General features: G+C 41.3%; 1 protein-coding gene across 14 annotated transcripts in view; it reads left to right on the forward strand.

Annotated features, from left to right (window-relative positions):
• The window catches only part of TRIL (TLR4 interactor with leucine rich repeats), a 158,906-nt gene that overhangs the window by 34,076 nt on the left and 110,991 nt on the right, over nt 1-13,839 (forward strand). The window contains exon 4 of one of the 14 annotated variants that reach the window (XM_069586742.1): nt 2,827-4,110. The exons of the other annotated variants lie outside the window; for them this stretch is intronic. The gene's annotated coding sequence lies outside the window, so the exon portion shown is untranslated. Of the gene's footprint in view, nt 1-2,826; nt 4,111-13,839 lie in introns of those variants that run through there. 14 annotated transcript variants of the gene reach the window in all.

The following is a 13,839-nucleotide window of genomic DNA, read 5'->3' on the forward strand; positions in this document are numbered from 1 at the left end:
AATTTACACTACCTCACAGACATCAGTGACTTCCCTTTCACTTTTCACTTTCATGCATTGGAGAAGGAAATGGCAACCCACTCCAGTGTTCTTGCCTGGAGAATCCCAGGGACGGGGGAGCCTGGTGGGCTGCCGTCTCTGGGGTCGCACAGAGTCGGACACGACTGAACCGACTTAGCAGCAGCAGCAGCACAGACATCAGTGTCCTAGAGAAGGAAATGGGAACCCACTCCAGTGTTCTTTGCTTGGCGAATTCCATGGAGTGAGGAGCCTGGGGTTGCTGCAGTCCATGGGGTTGCAAACCCCTTGTTGGACATGACTGAGCGACTAACACTTTTCACAGACATCAGTAAGATGTTAGGACCCCAAACACTCCTCAGTGCTGCAGAAGGTTTTGCAGTCTTTGAATGCCAGGAACTATCACTTCTTAATCTTTCAGTTCCTTACTTGGAAATGGGTATAAAATCTCCCTTGCCTGTCTCCCCGGAAGAACAAAATATAACAGTGTTAGTGGAAATTCCTTGTACGTGTGGAGAGAGCTATAAAATAAAATAGTACTATTACAGGCAATAGTGTAAGTTAGCCTTATGGAGCCTTTTAATTTCTAACTCATTTTTCAGCAATGCAATTTCCTCATACTTCTTACATTTGCATTTTGGTGCTATTTTTGGTTACATAGCTTATAGAAATTAATTTAAAGCAAATTCTACTGGATTCTTTCCTTCAATTTGGGATAATACTACGAAGGTGATTCATTCACATACTGTCACAGTCTCCTGTTGTCACCAGAGTTGTTTTTAGCATTTCTCAAGTCAGTGAAATAGTGCCACCGTGTGGCCACACAGGTTACTGTCCATCTCCCATTTAAACCTTTGAATTTTCAATTGTAAATACAGGCAGATAGGGCTTCTCAGGTGAATCAAGTGGTGAAGAATCCACCTGCCAATGCAGAGATGTAGGCAGGAGACTTGGGTTCAGTCCCTGGGTCGGGAAGATCCCCTGGAGAAGGAGACGGCAACCCACTCCAGTATTCTTGCCTGGAAAATCCCATGGACAGAGGAGCCTGGAGGGCTATAGTCCATGGGGTCTCAAGGAGCTGGCATGACCTGGGGAGTGAGCACTGCACAATATTTGCAGATAAGTATCAAAAGTCTATTTTATGCTTAAATTCAAACACATTTACCTGTGTTTACCTGTAAAATATATGGACATAATGGAAATTTTTAAAAAATTCAGTGGAAACTCTCCTCTTCTCCATTTATTAATAGCTACTTTTATGAATTATTTCTCTGAAAGAAAGTTTCCATTCGTTCTTAGCGTGAACGTGGTTGAATAATGTTTGTGAGTGGTAACTAGCTCCATCTCAGCCACAATTTTGCCTCTGTGATGGTGGTATCTAAGAAAATGCACTTTTAAAAGGATGCCGTGCTGTGCTCTGCTCAGTCATGTCTGACTCTGAGACACTTTGAACTGTAGCCTACCAGGCTCTGTCCATGGGAGTTGTTAGCTAAGGATACTGGAGTGGGTAGTCATTTCCTCCTTCTGGGGATTTTCCAGAGCTGGGGATCAAACCTGAGTCTCCGGTGTCTCCTGCATTCCGGTGGATTCTTTTACCCCCGAGACACTGGGGAAGCCCTAGAGTATGTGTAATATGTATATTCCACAAAATAAATTTTAATTGGCTAGAAATACATAGGGTAATAAACCTTTAACAAGAAATGAGACTCAAAACAAAAATTTAAGGTAATACATCTTTAACAAGAGATGAGACTCAGCTAGATGCACTCATCTATCCTTGAATTAATCAGTTCAAGGCAGAAGCACTTTTGGAAATGATGCAATAACCCTACATTGGCCCAATATTAAGTATAAGATCATGGCAGGGATATATATGTTAGGGAGAATATCAGAGCAAGGGATGGTTCTGGTGTTTTTTTTGTTTTGTTTTGTTTTGTTTTTACCATGGAATAAGCCAATGCAGGAGACTTTAGAGATGCAGGTTCAATCTCTGGGTCGAAAAGATCCCCTGGAGAAGGGCATGACAACCCACTCCTGTATTCTTGCCTGGAGAAGCCCGTGGACAGAGGAGTCTGGTGGACCACTCAGAGCTGCAGGGTTGCGGAGCTGGACACGACTGAAGCGACTTAGCACAGCACAGCACAAGAGTGGAGATAGTAAGCGTTTATTTAGCAATGCATTATGTAAAACGCTTTACCTGCATGGTTGCATTCAGTAACTGGGGGTGTGGTCAGGCAAGTCCCTTTAACACTATAAGATAATTTTTTAAAAAGCACAAAAACTAGGCATTGTGAGCGCAAGCAAGCCTTCAAGCTAGGTACCTGCTGTGCTGGGGGGCTCAATAACTTTGAATGCTCTGGGTGGTTGATGCCCTCTGGTGGCGATTGTGGGAATTTACTAATTTAACACAAATAAGGCAGTAACAAATGCTAGCACCCAGGATGCCTGTTGTTGGCATTTGTGTGTGTGGACACAGAGGAAATTTCAGAATGATAGACATAAAATGATCAATAATCCTAACCTCTGGGGATGAAGATGAGGGCAACAAAAGAAGACTTTTACTTCATCATTCGTTCATATGTTAATACAAACTTGTATATCTTTCATAATAATACAATTTTAAATAAAAGATACAGATTAAAAATGAAGAACCAAACATATGCCCATGTGAAACATAGCATACCCTGAAAAGTACAATAGGCAGGTTAGGGAAATGTAATTTATTTTATTATTTAAAACTTCAAATATATATATATTGGTTTTGGTGGAATTTGTATTAATTCCCCAGTATTTTCCTTGCTCCTTCAGGTGAAACAGAAGCTTCCTTGACCACAGATCTAAAATATTTTCTTTCCCTGTGGAGGAGTGTGACCCAGCAGTGCAAGCAAGAAGTTTGGATTCCTTTTTCTAAGTTCCAATGTCACTATTTCCATATTTGTTGATCTTGTTTTAAAATGTCCTTTTTAAGGCAAATGATATTTTATAGACTACAATTATGAAAAGTCATTCTGGTGCCATTTATTTATACCAGGCCTCTGGGTGAAAGTATTTAAGATGGATTTTGAAATCTATATAGAATACAGAATAACAGAAAATTAAAATAGGTGCACAGCATGAGGAAGGAGAGAAGGAAAGGGGCATGAAACAGAAGTCCAGACTGCAGACAACCCACAGAGCTCACTACGGAAAACGACGTTCTGTGAAACTTTTGGTGAATCATAGGTTTAGTTTGGAGTTTGCTAGCGGAGAAGGCAATGGCACCCCACTCCAGTACTCTTGCCTGGAAAATCCTATGGACGGCGGAGCCTGGTGGGCTGCAGTCCATGGAGTCGCTAAGAGTTGGACACGACTGAGCGACTTCACTTTCACTTTTCACTTTCATGCATTGGAGAAGGAAATGGCAACCCACTCCAGTGTTCATGCCTGGAGAATCCCGGGGGTCGGGGGAGCCTGGTGGGCTGCCGTCCATGGGGTCGCACAGAGTCGGACACGACTGAAGCGACTTAGCAGCAGCAGCAACTGAAACAAAGATGAAACACGATAAGTTCCAGGAGTCCCTGACCCTTGGGACAAAAACTGATCAGGAGTGAAGGAGAAACAACAGATTCTGGACTGTTAAGACAAGAAACAAATGGTCCCTGCTTGATCGGCTTCTAGATGAGTTTAAGATCTTATTCATCCGTCCCAGAGGAAAACGGAATACAAGTGCTGAAATACTCCATTATCCTGGGCTTCAGGGGAGGCATCTACTGATAATTAATCCTCCGGAAGTTTTCATTGTCTGTTTTTAGCTTTCTCCACTTCCTGTCTGCCCAGATCTGGACCCCAAACTTATTCTCTGCTTCCGGGGCCCTGACATATACTCCATTTCTTTCTGGCCAGTCTGTGCTCAATGGAATGGCTACTATAAGGCACTTTAATATTTCTATGCTTGCTGTTCAGTTGCTCCGTTGTGTCCAGCTCTTTGCAACCCCATGGACTGCAGCACACCAGACTTCCTTGTCCTTCACCATCGCCCAGAGCTTGTTCAGACTCATGTCCATGAGTTGGTGATGCCCTAGAGGTCAATAATACAATTGTGCCCCTTCCCCACCTATGTATTTGTGTGTATTTTTTGTTCTCTTAAAGTGGCAGCTGGGCAGGTGGGTGTCATTATTCATTTTTATAACAGTTGTTCCCTTTCACTCTGTTAGCATCTCCTCTGGCTTTTTACAGTATTTACAAGTTCTCCTTTAGCCACAAAGATCACAAGTGAACCCCTCTGATTAAATATGTTAGCTTTATTTAATGCATGCCAGTGCTATCTTCCACATATTTCACTCTAGACTTGTTTATTTCCTTACAGCCGTCACCCACTGATATTCAGGATAGGGTCTACTACCACCCCATCGTCTTTTAAATCAGTCTTGAAATAAGCCCGTTCGTTCCCACCGGCTGTCATCCCTGCATTGCCTCCCCCACTTTAAGTGTTCATATAGCATCCAAGTTCACACGTAAAAACACATGGCGCAATGACAGACTGTGATGTCCTAACCCAGGGCAATAAATGGACTATTCATCTCACCAGCGTCTTGGCCTCTGAAGCAGACTTGAAAGGAAAATAAACAAAGTTGTGAGTTGGTGTGGGTGGAACCCTCCACATTTCCTTTCCCAGACAGCACAAGAAAATTAGGCCAAATGCCCAAAGTGTAGGCACTGACACTCTCTGCGTCTACAGTTTCCCTGTGCATAAGACAGGAAAGTGGTAGCGGGTCTATTATGTTTCATACACCAGGTAATGGATGGGCCAGTTCAAGACTGGAAGTTTTCTTGAAAACCAGCATTCCCTCTAGCTATGTTTGGTCATGAGTGCATGATCAAGCAACAGGTTTTGCAAAGTGGGCACACACGGACCAAAAATCAGTGCTGGCATTGGGGAGAAATGAAAGCTGCCAGATGCCCTGAAAACCTCTTGTCCCTCTCTGGCCCAAGTGTGTGTGTGTGTGTTTGTGTGTGTGTGCGCATGCTTAGTCATATCTGACTCTTTGTGACCCTTTGGACTACAGCCCACCAGGCTTCTTCGTCCATGGGATTTTTCAGCTGGAGTAGGCTGCCATTTCCTCTTCCAGGAGATCTTCCTAACATCAGGATTGAACCTGCAACTCCTGTGTCTCCTGCACTGCATGCAAACTCTTGACCCACTGAGCTACTGGGGAGGCCCTACAGCCTCATCTCTGCTGTGTCACCTCCCGTCCCAAGTGTGTGGTGAACAGGGAGAACCAATGGCCAGCCCTCCTCTAGAGCAGGTCCACGTACGTTGGACCTGCCGACATCAAGTAAATGGTTGGTCTTCATGAGAAACAGAGCTGTACTAGGTTGCAAGTTTTTTGATCAAAGAGGTGGAATTAGCCTTAGTGAGTGTAAATTCAAGTTGTAAACCCTCCTCTGCCACTGTTAATTATCATGTATGTGTTTATAAATGGAAATCTGCGTGACATACCTAACAATATTGTTTTGGTAAATTTTTGAAGATTTTACTTACTATAACTTGATTTTAGTTCATTTGATGCACAGAGGTTTGCAACTGATTACCTTGATGGTGGACTGATCTGTTGACAGTATAAAATGACATTCTTCAATTCATGTAATACTGCATGCCCTGAAATAGCCTTTTCTGATGGTATGATTGCTTCCTCTGCTTACTTGTAGTTTGTATTTGCTAGAAAAACCTGACTATAATTTGTTTTTAACATTTAAAATATATATTGAAGTATAACATATATATAGAAATCAGAATATAAAAACTTGATGGATTTAAAACAGTGAACTGCCTGGTATAAGCAGTTCCCAGGTCAAGAAATGGAATATCACCAGTATCCTGAAAGGTTCTCTCAAGCTTCCCCCTGTTACAACCCCACACCAAAGATAAACATTAATCTGACTCCTAACTCCAAAGAATTAGAGAGTGATGGACAGAGAAGCCTGACATGCTGCAGTTCATGGGGTCACAAGGAGTCGGACACAACTTACTGACTGACCAACAACAAAATTCCAAAGATCAGCTTTACCTATTTTTGTACTTTTATAAATGAAATCATATAGTTGTACTGTTTCGTGTTTGACTCTCTCATTCATCTTTGTGCTTCTGATATCCATTCATGTGGTGGCAGGGAGAAAGAGCGCATTCTTATTGCTGAATAGAAATCCATGTGCAAGATGGCACTGGGATAGTAACACTTTTCTTTTGCTGTTTAAATAACTCCGTAAAAAAATAAAATAATTTTTTTTAATGTTCAAAGACATTTTTGGAAAGATTTTAGTGTTGTCTCCAAAAAGATTTTTGCAGTCCACCATGGGAATGATTTTAACATCAAAGACATTGTTTCCAGCCTGTAAAACACCATTTTTACCCACAATGAAGCAAAGTTTAATCCTCAGAAAAGCAGGGTTAGCACAGACTGGTGGTATTTTAGTACCAGAGGTTCTTGGAAATGATCTGGAAGATTTATAAAAAGGCTCTACCGTGAATTCAGAGGAAGGTGAAATGAAATGTATCTAACACTCTGGCCAGGCTGCAGTCGCCTTGCATCCTAAATGAGAGGCAGGTGTTGCTCTGGAGCCAGGTGAGACAGTGATCATAAAACACACGTATCTGTTCAAAAATTGCAGGGCACATGACCATTTACATCAAAGTTTTGCAGTGATCCTCAGCCAGGCTGTGCAGACACACACAGGTAGGAATATTTTTAAAACAAAAAAGGTGATGCAACTTTTCAAACAAGAGGCTTCTGTTTTGAGGTTCTTTTTAAAATCAAAAAATTTAAGGTGATATAAAAATATGCAAAAATGTAGCATCAAAGGAAAAGCAGTACAACACATATTTTAAAATCTGTCAGCAAGAGTTGTCCCTTTCTAAACAAAACATTGTCAAATGTTTGCATTAGGGAGAATTTTAGAGATTAACCTCTGTGTCACGTTTATTTAGGCCACAAATATTTATATATTCAGCCTTCCTCTGCACCAGGCAGAAGAGAAAACTAAGACAGAGAAGTATTAAACGGTTTTACCAGTATCACACAGAATCTAATAGTCATCTATGTAGGTTACAAATTACTCCCAAATTTAGGAGCCTAAAACAGCTTACTATTTTGAAGTTTCTGTTCATCTAGCATCTAGAATAGTTTACCCTGACCCTCTACTTCAAGGACTCCTCAGAAGGCTGCAGTCAAAGTATCAGCAGGGTTGGGGTTTCATCCGAAAGCTTGCATGGGGAAGAGTCCCCTTTCCAAGCTCATTTGTACAGTTGTTGGCAGAATCCAGATCCTTGAGGTGGTTGGACTGAGGACTTCAGTTTCTCACTGGTTGTTGGCTGGAAGCTCCCCTAATCTCTTGCCACATGAGCCTCTTCAAGGTGCAGTTTTCTTCATCAAAATCAGCAAAACAGTGTGTCTACTAACAAAAAGGAAGTCGTACCTTTTGTAACCTAATCACAAAGTCCTGACCCTCCCCTGCTGTCAACCCCCCTCCCCTGACCAGCCCAGCCTATCATAACCTTTCTCATATTCAATTGATTAGAAGCAAGTCACTTGGTCCAGCCAAGCAGAGAGGATTTATGAGAATGCTCAAGGGATGGGGATTATATAGGGTATAATTCCAGGAGGGCTTCCCTGGTGGCGCAGAAGTTAAAGCGTCTGCCTGCAGTGTGGGAGACCTGGGTTCGATCCCTGGGTCAGGAAGATCCCCTGGAGAAGGAAATGGCAACTCACTCCAGTATTCTTGCCTGGAGAATCCCATGGATGGAGGAGCTTGGTGGGCTACAGTCCATGGCGTCTCAAAGAGTCAGACACGACTGAGTGAGCGACTTAACTTAATTTCAGGAGGTGGGGATCATTGAAGACTATCCTTGATGTTTACCTACACCACAGAGTAAATGGTAAGACATAAAATAGACTACGATGTGTTTTCTACCCCATGGACAACATAGTTTGGGCAAATAACAGAGGAGAAATTTTTTTTTTCTTTTCCTTTTTGAGCCATGTAGAGTGGTATTTGCAGAGAAATCCAGTCGATTTCCAAAAAAAGTTTTTAATATCCTATCAATTACCTATATTTTGAGGAGGTGGTCAAAAATATTTTCAGCAAACAGTCATAATCCAAGGGACCCTGTTTCTCATTCCCCACTTTAATCCACCTATATTAAGGAGGGTAACTATATAATTTATCATTTGAACTAGGATGGTTTTGATAGAGAAAGGGTTTTGATAGAGAAAGTATGATATTAGAAACTACGGGAGTGAACCAAAGCCATCTCTGATAAACCTGACCATGGAGCCCCCCTACTTATATCCACAATGGAAGAACAATCCTCCTCCAATTGGGACACTCAGAGGAAGGAGAGACAGGGAATCAACCTTGATTACTCATGTGGGTTCTTCATCTAGCTGCATGAGCTCTGTAGCTGTGGCGCACAGGCTCCAGAAAGTATGGGCTCAGTAATTGTGATGGATAGGCTTAGTTGTCCTGAGGCATGTGGGATCTCAGTTCCTCGACCATGGATCAAACCCATGTCCCCTGCATTGGAAGGCAGATTCATAACCCTTGGACCACCAGGGAAGTCCCCAGAAGAGATTCTTGATGCTCTTCCATTGCTTGCCCTCACTGCCACTTCTCATTCCTTTCTCCATTAATTTTATGAACAAATATGAGATGCACCTTGCCTTTTCCTAGTTTTGTGATAGCTCTGCTGTTCTTCCGTTCTTTTACTTCATTTTTAGTATTCCAGATACAGCTAATGCAGGACAGATGGCCAGGTTTGCCGATGACTGGTGTTTGGATGAGGAGGTTATTACTTGAAATAACACTGACGATAGATTCTCAATAGAAAAATGATAATACAGTGTTTCATCAAGTGTTTACTTAAAAGTGAAAATCTGTAACACAATTGTCTTCGATTCCTCTTCCTGTTTTAACACTTAACATCTTATACTTTTACATTAAATTTATAGAACTTAAGTTGATTAATTGAAGACAGCAAGCCTTTGCAAATATTTGTCAAAACTCATGGATATTCTGCCTATAAAGCAAGCACTTTTTGGTAAAAAAAAAAAATTGTTGAAATGAATACCTTCACTGAGAAACAAAAGCTATAAAACATTTACTTTGAATCAATGTATTATTACTTTGAACAGAGTTCTAAACATGAAAATCATTTCTTTATACTCAGGGCATCAGTTAAAACTGAGGTCAGACAGAAAGACAAATATATGATCTCACTTATAGGTGCAATTATAAAGATCATGCTCACAGTTACAGAGAAAAGATTGGTTTTGCCAGAGGTAGGGGTTGGGGGTGGGTAAAATGGGTGAAGGTAGTCAAAGGGGCAAACTTCCAGTTATAAGATTAAAAAGTCCTGGGGATGTAATGTATAGCATGGCGACTATAGTATATGTTTTTAATGAAGTCTATTTCAAATCCTGAAATATGATGCTGTGAAAGTGCTGCACTCAATATGCCAGCAAATTTGGAAAACTCAGCAGTGGCCATGAGACTGGAAAATGTCAGTTTTCACTCCAATCCCAAAGAAAGGAAATGCAAAAGAATGATCAAACTACCACACAGTTGCACTCATCTCACATGCTAGTAAAGTAATGCTCAAAATTCTCCAAGCCAGGCTTCAGCAATACATGAACCGTGAACTTCCAGATGTTCAAGCTGGTTGTAGAAAAGGCAGAGGAACCAGAGATCAAATTGCCAACATCTGCTGGATCATGGAAAAAAGCAAGAGAGTTCCAGAAAAACATCTATTTCTGCTTTATTGACCATGCCAAATCCTTTGACTGTGTGGATTACAATAAACTGTGGAAGATTCTGAAAGAGATGGGAATACCAGACCACCTGGCCTGCCTCTTGAGAAATCTGTATGCAGGTCAGGAAGCAACAGTTAGAACTGGACATAGAACAACAGACTGGTTCCAAATAGGAAAAGGAGTATGTCAAAGCTGTATATTGTCACCCTGCTTATTTAACTTATATGCAGAGTACATCATGAAAAACGCTGGACTGGAAGAAACACAAGCTGGAATCAAGATTGCCAGGAGAAATATCAATAACCTCAGATATACAGATGATACCACCCTTATGGCAGAAAGTGAAGAGGAACTAAAAAGCCTCTTGATGAAAGTGAAAGAGGAGAATGAAAAAGTTTGCTTAAAGCTCAACATTCAGAAAATGAAGATCATGGCATCTGGTCCCATCACTTCATGGGAAATAGATGGGGAAACAGTGGAAACAGTGTCAGACTTTATTTTGGGGGGCTCCAAAATCACTGCAGATGGTGATTGCAGCCATGAAATTAAAAGACGCTTAGTCCTTGGAAGGAAAGTTACGACCAACCTAGATAGCATATTCAAAAGCAGAGACATTACTTTGCCAACAAAGGTCCGTCTAGTCAAGGCTATGGTTTTTCCAGTGGTCATGTATGGATGTGAGAGTTGGACTGTGAAGAAATCTGAGCGCTGAAGAATTGATGCTTTTGAAGTGTGGTGTTGGAGAAGACTCTTGAGAGTCCCTTGGATTGCAAGGAGATCCAACCAGTCCATCCTAAAGGAGATTAGTCCTGGGTGTTCACTGGAAGGACTGATCTAAAGCTGAAACTCCGGTACTTTGGCCACCTCATGTGAAGAGTTGACTCATTGGAAAAGACTCTGATGCTGGGAGGGATTGGGGGCAGGAGGAGAAAGGGACGACAGAAGATGAGATGGGTGGATGGCATCACCAACTTGATGGACATGGGTTTGGGTGAACTCTGGGAGTTGGTGATGGACAGGGAGGCCTGGCGTGCTGCAGTTCATGGGGTCACAGTCGGACATGACTGAGCGACTGAACTAAACTAAGGACAATTTCTCCTATGAAAGAATTCCAGGAGTACAATATATGCATGATTGAACTTGCCCTCTGGTGACTTCTTATAGGACAGCACTCCCTCCATATCTAAGCTGTCCATCAGGGGGTCCTGTATTGTTTTTCAGCCACATAAACAAAAGAACCAGGGCAATGTTCACAATTCCACCTTCATCCCAATCTGAGCATCTCTGCATTTTTTCTTGAATATATATATATATATATATATATATATATATATATATACTATATATATATATAAAACATACACTCAAACACATATTACAATCTGATTTCTTAGAGCAACCATAGTTTTGTTGTTCTTCAGTCACTAAGTTGTGTCCAACTCTTTGTAACCCCATGAACTGAAGCATACCAGGCTTCCCTATCCTTCACTATCTCCTGAAGTTTGCTTAAACTCATGTCCATTGAGTCGGTGATGCCATCCAACCATCTCATGCTCCATTGCCCCTTCTCCTCCTAGTCTCAATCTTTCCCAACATCAGTGTCTTTTCAATGAGTTGGCTCTTTGCATCAGGTGGCCAAAGTATTGGAACTTAAGCATAAGCCCTTCTAATGAATATCCAGGGTTGATTTCCTTCAGGATTGACTGGTTTGATCTTCTTGCTGTCCAGGGGACTCTCAAGAATCTTCTCCACCACTCCAGCTCAAAGCATTAGTTCTTCAGCCTTCAGTCTTCTTTATGGTCCAACTCTCACATCCATACATGACTACTGGAAAAACCATAGCTTTGACTTTATGGGGTTTCCCTGGTGGCTCAGATGGTAAAGCGTCTGCCTGCAATGTGGAAGACCTGGGTTCAAGCCCTGGGTTGGGAAGATCCCCCAGAGAAGGAAATGGCAACCCACTCCAGTACTCTTGCCTGGAGAATCCCACAGATGGAGGAGCCTGGTAGGCTACATTCCGTGAGGTCACAAAGAGTCGGACATGACTGAGCGACTTCACTTTCTTTCTTTTTCTTTCTTCTTGACTGTGTGGACCTTTATCAGCAAAGTAATGTCTTTGCTTTTTAATATGCTGTTAGTGATTTCTTGTGTATCCTTCCAGCTTTTTCTATGTACATACAAGTATATAAACATTTGCATGTATGTTTCTTTCTTTCTCTTTTTTTTGCACAAGAGGGAGAAAATTATCATACTTAAAGAAAAAACAAATTCGAACTTCACACTGTACTTTGACATTCTTTCCAAGTCAATATTTGTTGATTTGGCTCATCACATCTAGCAATGTCGTAAGTATTTCACAAATGCATGCATCATATTAATGTAGCCAGGCCTAAACATTCAGGTTGTCTCCGATTATTAAAAACTTGCTGTCTATCTATTTGTAAACTCTTAGAAGTAGAGCTGCTTAAGCCAAGGATATATACATTTTTATCCTGCTAAATATTGCCAAACTGATTAAGTCTATTTCCACTCAGACTGTCTCCAAATACACAGCCAACTCACAGAGAATAAACACGCCATTCCCCTACATCTCTAACTTGTGTTCATCATTGCTTATCTCATTGGTGAAAAACATACTTTTTTTTTCTGATTTGATTTTCTTTCATTATGATTATGGTCAAGTATCTTTTCAAATATTTGTATTCTCCTTATACTTCATTTTCTATGAAGAGCATGCTTTCAGATTACTTGCCCATTTTTCTGTCAGATTGGTGGTTTTCCCCACTCTGAAATTTGAAAAGTTCCACTAGCTTTGGGTGGAGTTTTCATATAGATATATTGCAAATTTATATAATACATACTGAATCCTGGATCAAGTTTTCCTGGGAACAGTCTGACCACCATAATGTTCTTATGTGCAGTTTTTATTACCCTTTAGCTGCTATGGTTTTGGGCTTTAAAAAATACACAAGGCCTGTCTTTTGCAGAATGGATTTCAATTTTTAATGTCAGCTCTTAAGAAGGCCTCACTCCTATCTTCCCTTAATGATGTGCTGGCACTCGGCGTCAGCAAAGGGCATTTGTTCTATGAAAGCATTTAACTCTCTCTGGTCCTCATTTTCACTGGCCTTCTCTGAATTGCTGTCAAATACCATAGTAACAATAAAAGTAATTCAGTGCGCCCCTTTGAAGTGTTAAAGTTGAGGGTCACTAGGAGAGACTGGTTTTATTTGGCCAACGTGGAAAGGCCTTTTGAAACTGGGGCACATAGGTTTGTCTTGATCTGGCTAATGCACCTCTTCAGAGTGGCTATGCAAATAGAATATATTTATCCATTCTTTTGATTTATATGCTTTCTTAAAGATAATGATTTACATTCTGGTTCTCTATCTCTCCTAATGTTGCCTTCTGAGAAATGCAAAACCTGTGGGGAGAAAGAACTGGATTCCAGGATCTGGCTTTTGTGAGATTTTCAAATGTAGCTCCCATTAGTATCACTGGAGATGGGGCTCCCCCCTCTTTCCCTCTTACCCCAGCCAAATGCCTGGAGGGTAATGGATTATCTTCCTCTCAGCAGACTCCATGGGAGATATTCTCAATGGTTTATGCATTCTGGCCGGAAAATACTCCCTGCAGACAAACGGGGAGATTTCTTCCTGTGTTCTCCAGCAGAGGTCCGCTGGGATTGAATCTGGCTCATGAAGTGTAAACCCCATGTACTGTAAAAAGAAGATCAAGGGCAGCGTTGGCACTAAGTGGTTGTTCAAAAGTTTCCAACTGTTCTAACTTTTCAAAAACAGAGAGTGAGTTCTTGTTGCTTTAGCCTTAGGGAATACTTGAAGAAGGTGTCTTTAAACACCCACTCAAAATGCCCAGATTTTAGGAGAAGGAAAGAAAACTATAATGGGAACAAAGTTATTGGTTTCACATTTGGATAAGGAAACAGAAAGGCAAGAGGGGGTGAAATGCAAAATCTTTCAGAACAGGCTTTTCTGTTTGTCTGTTACAAAACGCATTTTCAAATTGAAAGCCAAAC

The sequence above is a fragment of the Ovis canadensis genome, chromosome 4 (genome assembly GCF_042477335.2).
Source record: "Ovis canadensis isolate MfBH-ARS-UI-01 breed Bighorn chromosome 4, ARS-UI_OviCan_v2, whole genome shotgun sequence".
In the NCBI taxonomy this organism is placed as follows: Eukaryota; Metazoa; Chordata; class Mammalia; order Artiodactyla; family Bovidae; genus Ovis; species Ovis canadensis.